This window comes from Berghia stephanieae, chromosome 11 (assembly GCF_034508935.2).
Source record: "Berghia stephanieae isolate SIO BIC M18660-M18661 chromosome 11, UCSD_Bste_1.3, whole genome shotgun sequence".
Classification (NCBI taxonomy): domain Eukaryota; kingdom Metazoa; phylum Mollusca; class Gastropoda; order Nudibranchia; family Aeolidiidae; genus Berghia; species Berghia stephanieae.
Window position 1 is genome coordinate 44453533 of NC_088370.1, and position 10872 is coordinate 44464404.

General features: G+C 39.0%; 1 protein-coding gene across 1 annotated transcript in view; it reads left to right on the forward strand.

The window, feature by feature from the left end:
* Positions 1 to 10358, forward strand: part of LOC144957219 (uncharacterized) — a 56384-nt gene extending 46026 nt beyond the window's left edge. The window contains exon 21 of the mRNA XM_078888278.1: positions 10178 to 10358. The gene's annotated coding sequence lies outside the window, so the exon portion shown is untranslated. The remainder of the gene's footprint in view (positions 1 to 10177) is intronic.
* The last annotated feature ends 514 nt before the right edge of the window (positions 10359 to 10872 follow it).

A 10872-nucleotide genomic window follows, 5' to 3' on the forward strand; every position in this document is an offset into this window, starting at 1 on the left:
CTAGAAGCGACATACGACAGTGATCATACCAGTGATCTAGAATGTCATCGTGTCCAAGTTTGGATGCTTCTAGAAGCGACATACGACAGTGATCATACCAGTGATCTAGAATGTCATCGTGTCCAAGTTTGGATGCTTCTAGAAGCGACATACGACAGTGATCATACAGTGATCTAGAATGTCATCGTGTCCAAGTTTGGATGCTTCTAGAAGCGACATACGACAGTGATCATACCAGTGATCTAGAATGTCATCGTGTCCAAGTTTGGATGCTTCTAGAAGCGACATACGACAGTGATCATACCAGTGATCTAGAATGTCATCGTGTCCAAGTTTGGATGCTTCTAGAAGCGACATACGACAGTGATCATACCAGTGATCTAGAATGTCATCGTGTCCAAGTTTGGATGCTTCTAGAAGCGACATACGACAGTGATCATACCAGTGATCTAGAATGTCATCGTGTCCAAGTTTGGATGCTTCTAGAAGCGACATACGACAGTGATCATACCAGTGATCTAGAATGTCATCGTGTCCAAGTTTGGATGCTTCTAGAAGCGACATACGACAGTGATCATACCAGTGATCTAGAATGTCATCGTGTCCAAGTTTGGATGCTTCTAGAAGCGACATACGACAGTGATCATACAGTGATCTAGAATGTCATCGTGTCCAAGTTTGGATGCTTCTAGAGCGCATAGACAGTGTCATACAGGATCTAGAATTTCGTGTAGTTTATGTTTAAAGCGACACACGTGATCTACCATGATCTGATGTCTGTGTCCAAGTTTGGATGCTTCTAGAAGCGACATACGACATGATCAACAGTGATCTGAATGTCATCGTGTCATTGGATGTTCTAGACGATACGACAGTGATTCCGTGATCTAGATGTATCGTGTCATTTGGATGTCTGAATGCAATACGACAGTGATCATACCGTGATCTAATGTATGTGCCAAGTTATGGAGCTTCTAGAAGGCGATAGACGTATAACGTGATCTAATGTAATCGTGTCCAAGTTTATAGGATGCTTCTAGAAGCGACATACAATTGATCTACAGTATTAGAATGTCATCTGTCAGTATTGGATGCTTCTAGACGTACATCGACAGTGATCATCCGTGTCTAGAATGTTGATGTCAGTTGGATGCATTCTAGAAGCTGACATACGACAGTGATCATCAGTGATCTGTGTCATCGTGTCCAAGTTTGGATGCTTCTAGAAGCGACATACGACAGTGATATACCAGGATAGATTCTTGATGTCAAGTTTGGATGTTCTAAAGTTTGGATATTACTAAGTGATCATACGTATCAGATGTATGTGTCAGTTTGATCTTCTAAGCGCATACGACGTGATATCCAGTGATCTAGAATGCTCATCAAGTGTGGCAATGTTTGGATGCTCAGAGCGTAATACGCAGTGATATACATGTCTAAATGTCATCGTGTCCAAGTTGATGCTTTAGAGCGTTCAACTACTGACAGTGATATACCAGTGATCTAGAATGTCATCGTCATTGGTCCCAAGCTTGGGATCTTACGAGGACAGAGACAGTGATCAACGTGATCTGAAGTCAATCGGTCCAGTTTGGATGCTTTAGAAGCGACGTTCGACAGTGGATCATACAGTGATCTAGAACATGTCATCGTGTCCAAGTTTGGATGCTTCTAGAAGCGACATACGGACAGTGATCTAACCAGTGATTCTTAGAAGTCATCGTGCAAGTTTGGATGCTTCTAGAAGCGACTCACAGTGATCTACCAGTGATCTGAATGTCATCGTGTCAAGTTTGGATGCTTCTAGAAGCGACATACGACAGTGATCATGACAGGATCTAGAATGTCATCGTGTCCAAGTTTGGATGCTTCAGAAGCGCATACGCAGTGATCTCAGTGACTAGAATGTCATCGTGTCCAAGTTTGGATGCTTCTAGAAGCGACATACGACAGTGATCATTACCAGTGATCTAGAATGTTCAGAGTCCAGTTTGGATGCTTCTAGAGCGACATACGACGTGATCATACCAGTGATCTAGAATGTATCGTGTCCAAGTTGGATGCTCTAGAAGCGATACGACAGTGATCATCAGTGATCTAGAATGTCATCGGTCAAGTTTGGATGCTTCTGAAGCGAATACGAAGTGATCTACAGTGTCTAGATTCATCGGTCCAAGTTTGGATGCTTCTAGAGCGAATCGACAGTGATCATACCAGTGATCTAGATGTCATCGTGTCCAAGTTTGGATGCTTCTAGAAGCGACATCGACAGTGATAACCAGATTAGAATGTCATGTGTCAAGTTTGGTGCTTCTAGAAGCGCATACGACAGTGATATACAGGTCTAAATGCATGGTCCAATGAGCTTCTAACGCTAGAGTACAGACTATGTCTCGTTCATGATGCTGAGCGAATCAAGATATACCTTCAGAATGTACTTAGTTTCTTGAAGGAATACGACGTGATCTCGTGATTAATTCTCTGTCAATTGATGTTTGGGACTCGGTCACAGTGTTAAATTATTCAAGTTGTGCTTGAAGGCTGCTGTATAAGTATTAAATGTATTCAAGTTTATTTAGAAATAAATATTACATATTAAAGCATCGTGTCATGACTAGACGCTACGGCTACATGATAGATGACGTGTCAGTGATGCTAGAAGGCTCGATGTCTCCATGATCTAGATTCACGTGTCCAAGTTGACTCAGAGGCATGCAGGATACGTGTTAGAATGTCATCGTGTCCAAGTTTGGATGTTCTAGAAGCGACATACGACAGTGATAACCAGTGATCTGAATGTCATCGTGTCCAAGTTGGTGTTCTAGAAGCGACATACGACAGTGATAACAGTGATCTAGATGTCTCGTGTCCAAGTTTGGATGCTTCTAAAGCAATACGACGTGATATCCATGATCTAGATGTCATCGTGTCCAAGTTTGGATGCTTCTGAAGCGACATGACAGTGATCATACCATGATCTAGAATTCATGGTCAAGTTTGGATGCTTCTAGAGCGAAACGACAGTGATCTCAGTGATCTAGAATCATCTGTCCAAGTGGATCTTCGAAGCGACTACGACAGTGACATCAGTGACTAGAATGTCATCGTGTCCAAGTTTGGATGCTTCTAGAAGCGAATACGACGTATATACAGTGATTGAAGTCATCGTGTCCAAGTTTGGATGCTTCTAGAAGCGACATACGACAGTGATCATACCAGTGATCTAGAATGTCTCGTGTCCAGTTGGATGTTCTGAAGCGACATACACAGTGATCATACAGTGATCTAGAATGTCTCGTGTCCAGTTTGGATGCTTTAGAAGCATCGCAGGATCATACCGTGATTAGAATCATCGTGTCAGTTGGTGTTTAAAGCGACTAGCAGTAACCATGATTGATTCGTCCATTTGGATGCTCTAGAGAATCGAAGATTATTTTTTTTTTTAAATCTTTACAGGATTGAATGTCGGTCAAGTTGATTAGAGCGACTACACAGTGATCATATGACTAGAATGATCGTGTCCGTTGGATCTTCTAGAGCGCATACGCAGTGATCATACAGTGATCTAGAATTATCGTTCAGTTTGGTTTTAGACGAATACAAGTGTCGTATTAGATGTATTGCCAGTTTGATGTTCAGAGCGACATACACAGTGATCATCATATCTGATGTGTGTCAGTTGGAGTTCTGAGGATGACAGTGATCATCAGTGACAGACGTGTCAGTTGGATGCTTCTAGAAGGAATAGACAGTGATCATACAGTGATTGAATGCATTTCCAGTTGGATGCTTCTGAGCATCGACGTGACATACAGTGATCTAGAGTTGGTCAATGGATGTTCTAAGCAATCGACAGATATACGTGATCTAAGTATCGTGTCAAGTTTGGATGTTTAGAGCGCTACACAGGATATACAGTGATCTGAGTCGGTCAGTTGGATGTTTGAACGATACACAGTGATATACCAGTAGATGTTGTCAGTTGATGTTTAGAGCGAATACGAGTGATATACGTGTTAGAATGTATGTGTAAGTGTGCTTCTAAGCGACAACGACAGGATCATAATGATTAGATGTCTGTGTCCGTTTGTGCTTTGTCAGTTGGATGTCAGAAGGACATAGACAGGTCAGATTAGAGTTCGTGTCAGTGGATGCTTCTAAGCGAATACGACATGTATACAGGATTGAGTCTCGTGTCAATTTGGATTTGAACGCTACGCAGCAACGTGATTAAGCATGTGTCAGTTGGATGTTCTAGAGATACGACAGTGATACATGATAGAGTCACGTGTCAATTGGATGTTTGAAGGACAAGACAGTGATACGTGATCTGATTATTGTCCAATTGAGCTTTAGAGATGACGTGATCAACGTGATCTAGAATGTTCGTCAGTTTGGATTAGAAGGACTACGACAGACTACTGCTAGATTTCGGTCATTTGGGTTAGAGACTAGACAGGATCTCGATTAGATGTACGTGTCCAGTTTGATGTGTCGATGTAAGTATATACCAGTGATCTCGGCAATGATGTAACAACGATGTATCCATTTGAACATGTAATACAGACTAAATATCCAGATAGAATGCATCGTGTCAATGATAGAAGCGCATATAGACATACATGACTAGAATTCATGTTCATTGGATCTTCAGAACGAATCACAGGATTACCAGTGTTAGATGTCAGTCCATTTGGATGCTTCTAAACGCTACAGTGATATCCATATCTGAAGCCGTGTCCAGTTGGAGCTCTAGAGGACATAACAGGTTACATTTAATCTCGTCATGATCTTAGAAGCACTCAAGTGATTACATAAGATTCGGCCAAGTTGGATGTTAGAAGCAACGCAGTGAAACTATAGAATGTATGTCAAGTTGAGTCAAAGCACAAGACAGTCAACTGCAGAAGTGTGTCAATTTGGATGCTTCAAAGACAAGCGTGTATCGTGATCTAGAAGTCTGTTCCAGTGTTAGAAGCAGCATGATCACGGTAAAGTCTCGTCATGATCTTCAGACTAAGAAACAGTATCTAATGTCGTGCATTTGATGTTGAGACATACACATGACACCAGTCATGTATCGTCAGTTGGATGCTCTAAGATACGAGTGACTACATGATCTGAATCAGTCAATTTGTCAGAACGATACGAATGAATACAGGTCAGATTCAGGCAATGTCTTCAAGGTCAAGTGTCTAAGCCTAGTACTGAACGAAGTAAGTAGACGTCATTTGTGCTCTAAAGCGCCAGATCCAGACAAGATGTTCAATGATTCAGCCAAGTCTAAGGACTAAAGTCACGTTTAGAATCGCAGTGATTAAGGTAATGCATCGTGTTTAGCTTTGCTGATTCATACAGTAACGTGTCATATGTTCAGTGACTCGAAGATACCAGTGATCTAATGTCAGTGTCCAAGTTGGAGCTTCTAGAAGCGACTACGACAGTGACATACCAGTGATCTGAATGTCATCGTGTCCAAGTTTGACTTCTAGACGACATACGACAGTGAATACGTGATTAGAATGTCTCGTGCAAGTTGAGCCAGAGGACATACGACATGTCATCATGATAGAATGCACGGCAGTTGTGTCAAAGATCGCAGTTTCATGTCTAGAAGCATCGTGTCAATGATCTAAGCATCAGTGATTACCAGTGACTGATTCATGTGTCCAAGTTTGGAGCTCAGAAGCGACAGACAGTGTATACAGTGATCTAAATGCTCTGTCCAAGTTTGGATGCTTCTAGAGCGACATACGCATGATATACCATGATCTAGAAGTCATCGTGTCAAGTTTGGTGCTTCAGAAGCGACTACGACGGACAACATGATAGATGTCATCGTGTCAATTTGGATGTCAAAGACTACAAGTGATCCAGTTGATGCTCGGCCAAGTTATCTCTAGAACGACTACAAGTGATCATAAGGATCAAAGTATCGTCCAGTTTGGATGCTTCTAGAAGCCAACGACAGTGATCATACCATGATCTAGATGTCATCGTCAAGTTTGATGCTTCTAGAAGCGACAACGACAGATCATACCAGTGATTAGAATGTCATCGTGTCCAAGTTTGGATGCTTCTAGAAGCGACATACGACAGTGATCATACCAGTGATCTAGAATGTCATCGTGTCCAAGTTTGGATGCTTCTAGAAGCGACATACGACAGTGATCATACCAGTGATCTAGAATGTCATCGTGTCCAAGTTTGGATGCTTCTAGAAGCGACATACGACAGTGATCATACCAGTGATCTAGAATGTCATCGTGTCCAAGTTTGGATGCTTCTAGAAGCGACATACGACAGTGATCATACCAGTGATCTAGAATGTCATCGTGTCCAAGTTTGGATGCTTCTAGAAGCGACATACGACAGTGATCATACCAGTGATCTAGAATGTCATCGTGTCCAAGTTTGGATGCTTCTAGAAGCGACATACGACAGTGATCATACCAGTGATCTAGAATGTCATCGTGTCCAAGTTTGGATGCTTCTAGAAGCGACATACGACAGTGATCATACCAGTGATCTAGAATGTCATCGTGTCCAAGTTTGGATGCTTCTAGAAGCGACATACGACAGTGATCATACCAGTGATCTAGAATGTCATCGTGTCCAAGTTTGGATGCTTCTAGAAGCGACATACGACAGTGATCATACCAGTGATCTAGAATGTCATCGTGTCCAAGTTTGGATGCTTCTAGAAGCGACATACGACAGTGATCATACCAGTGATCTAGAATGTCATCGTGTCCAAGTTTGGATGCTTCTAGAAGCGACATACGACAGTGATCATACCAGTGATCTAGAATGTCATCGTGTCCAAGTTTGGATGCTTCTAGAAGCGACATACGACAGTGATCATACCAGTGATCTAGAATGTCATCGTGTCCAAGTTTGGATGCTTCTAGAATGTCACGAGGAAGGGGTGACGTGGTTCAGCGGTACGGTCTTTGCTTCGGACCTGAAAGGTACCGAGTTCGACCACCCCCTGTCTGAGCTGTGTGGCCGTGAGCAAGTCATCTTGCCCTAGCTCAATTTGCGGCGCTGCACTGCGGCTGACGCCTGGGTTATTCCAGTCTACCCTTGGTATGGACCCTAGAGAAAAATTTATTTCCCCTATGGGATGAATAAAGGGAATTTTAAAAATTTTATATGAATGTTTGAAACTTATTGGTGGTGGTTTTAGTCACTCTGAGCCGTATAAAAAAACAAGACTTCACATTTGTGTTGATTATCCGGGGTTTTTTTTCCACTCTAAGAGCCTTTGAATTCCATATTTGTCCAAGAGTGTTAAAGCATACCGTGTTTTATTTATCCGGCTTTTAACGTCTTCGTCTTTTCCTCCCTATTTGCTGACTATGCTACCCACATTTACAACAAATTTATCGACCTTTGATGGTGTTTTGTAGGGGTCAGTGATCGTGGAAAATTGTTATCCCGACCTTGTGTCCTAGGGTAAGACACTTTACACGTATTTTTCCACTCAATTCAGGTGTGAATGAATACCTGGCTACAATCAGTGACGGATACTGTAAGAGTGTTAATATATATATATATATATATATATATGTATATATAAATGCCTGTCAGGTGACTGTAACAGTCTGAAATGGAAATATTGTTCCACGTGGCCTGCTGGGTGAATAAATGAGATATTATGATAGTATGGGTGATCGTGTAAATTCTATATTATAAATTGTTGTATTTATTTTTAATGTTCAAAATGTAAAATCTCTTGTTTTACCTTAGCCATTCCTACTGCCGTAGTCTAGAAAACTCGTTTTTACAAATTTGGTCAGAAAACTCGTCCTTCAAATATCAATGGATTTAAATGACCCTCATATTGGCAAAAACTCTCAATCCTGGGACTTCCGCATAATCTTCCTTAGTCTCAAGTTTGAGAGTGTTTGTCAAGATGAGGGCCATTTAAATCGAAGGATATTTGGAGGACGACTTCTCTGACCAAATTGTTAAATACCATTTTTTTCCGGAGTACAACAGTTAAATGGTTAAAAAAACAACCTTTATGCCAGTCGGTTCACTCCGATAAAATTCCCTTCTCGAGAGATTGGTCACATATGTAGTTATTGTGGCAGTTATTTCTTTCATGACAAATCAAGTTCTTTTGTTGTTTTTTTTTTAATGTCAATTTTTATACAGCGTAAATTGACTGTTTAGAAATTCCCGCCCTTCGCCATTCAGGAGTTAGATTAGATACCGTAGTCTAGATATTCCATGAAGGAATTTCGATGACTCATCAAACACACGTCTAATTACAACAGGAATCACTCGTGTTTTCCAAATCTCATCAAACACACGTCTAATTACAACAGGAATCACTCGTGTTTTCCAAATCTCATCAAACACACGTCTAATTACAACAGGAATCACTCGTGTTTTCCAAATCTCATCAAACACACGTCTAATTACAACAGGAATCACTCGTGTTTTCCAAAATGAGCCAATTTGGATTAATAATCTTGTACTCCCAAAAAATAACTGAAAGTGCCTGAAGCGGGGCTCGTACCCAGAACTTCTCGGGCGACAGTGCAAAGCTTTAACCACTCGTCACCCAAGCCCTATATTCACTTGATGTAGATAGTATGTGCTTGGCTAAGACACTCACAACATTGCCATCCGGAAGCATAAAGGACCAACACACAAACTATATGTAACCTAGAACGTTTATAGTCAGGTTAATACAGTTTAGTGAGAATTACTCATAAACGCGGATTGCAAAAACAATAACAAAGAACTGATTTACGTTCTATCTATAACCAAACATCTGGTTTCAAACCTGAGTCCAAATTCAGCACACTCATACAAAATATTAGGTCTATAGATTTATATAAACTCACTGAGAGACATCAGAAACATGGAGTCTTCCAGTATTGATGTCAAAATAAGAACTTGTTGTACTATTACTATCCATCTATCTATCTATCTACCTATCTATCTATCTATCTATCTGTCTGTCTATCTATCTATCTGTCTATCTATCTATCTATCTATCTATCTGTCTATCTATCTATCTATCTATCTATCTGTCTATCTGTCTATCTATCTATCTGTCTATCTATCTATCTGTCTGTCTATCTATCTATCTGTCTATCTATCTATCTGTCTATCTATCTATCTATCTATCTGTCTATCTATCTGTCTGTCTATCTATCTATCTGTCTATCTATCTATCTATTTATCTGTCTATCTGTCTATCTATCTATCTATCTATCTATCTATCTATCTGTCTATCTATCTATCTATCTATCTATCTATCTGTCTATCTATCTATCTATCTATCTATCTGTCTGTCTATCTATCTATCTATCTGTCTATCTATCTATCTGTCTATCTGTCTATCTGTCTATCTGTCTATCTATATATCTATCTATCTATCTATCTATCTATCTATCTATCTATCTGTCTATCTATCTATCTATCTATCTATCTATCTATCTATCTATCTGTCTATCTGTCTATCTGTCTATCTATCTATCTATCTATCTATCTGTCTATCTGTCTATCTATCTATCTATCTATCTATCTATCTATCTATCTATCTATCTATCTATCTATCTATCTATCTGTCTATCTATCTATCTATCTATCTATCTATCTATCTATATATCTATCTGCTATCTATCTATCTATCTATCCATCTATCTATCTATCTATCTATTTATATAATCACCTATTTATTTGTCTATCTATCTATCTATCTATCTATCTATCTATCTATCTATCTATCTATCTATCTATCTATCTATCTATCTATCGATCTATCTATCTATCTATCTATCTATCTATCCATCTATATATCTATCTATATATATATATATATTTATATATATATATATATATATATATATATATATATTATATATATATATATGTATATATATATATATATATATATATATATATATAATCACCTATTTATTTGTCTATCTATCTATCTATCTATCTATCTACTATTACTGTGTAATTGTGATTTAAATGGGCAATCTTGAGTGATTTTAATTCAATGACTAGAATGCCAAATTGCATACATGACTTGTACACTGTATTAGAATTAAAACTAAATTCAAGATTTTATTGACCGCAGTTTGGAATGTTTCAGTAGTTATTTTCGCCACAATTAGTTACCGCCATTTCCATTGCCTTTCTACAGACGCACGACTGGGCCAGCCAATGTAAAAGGTGAAAAACCTGAAGTGTATGTCCTTTGGTGAAGATGCAAGGCTTAATTAACCAGACCGAATTTATTGTTTGTTCAATGGTGTGTAACTGAGGAGGATATTATGTATATTTTGTATATATGAAACATTTAAAAAGTTCTTCAAATTCTACAATATTGTTTCTTGCTTGTACTAACTTCAAGCAATGGAAGGCAATTTTTCGTCTGGTTACAGCGTATACATAATACAGGCAAACAGTCATGAATTAAACAAAAGGTGCAAAACTACACATACACAAACACGCACAAACACACACTCACAGACTCACACTTAAATACGCTTCGTGTAATCTATCTAAGAAGCATATCACCAAATTATAAAAAATATATAATATTATATATATATATATATATATATATATATATATATATATATATATATATATAAGGAGAGAGAGAAAGGAGAGAGAGAGAGACGAAGGAGAGAGAGAGTGTGTGTGTGTGTGTGTGTGTGTGTGTGAGAGAGAGAGAGAGAGAGAGAGAGAGAGAGGACCACAGGCTTTCCCTCTCATAGTTTGTAACAGGAATAATATAATATGGAGTAGGATGAAGGTGGTGAATGGTGTTATAGGGGAATGGTGAAAGTGAAGGATTGTAACGAAAATATTAGAAAGGTTGTTGTGATGATG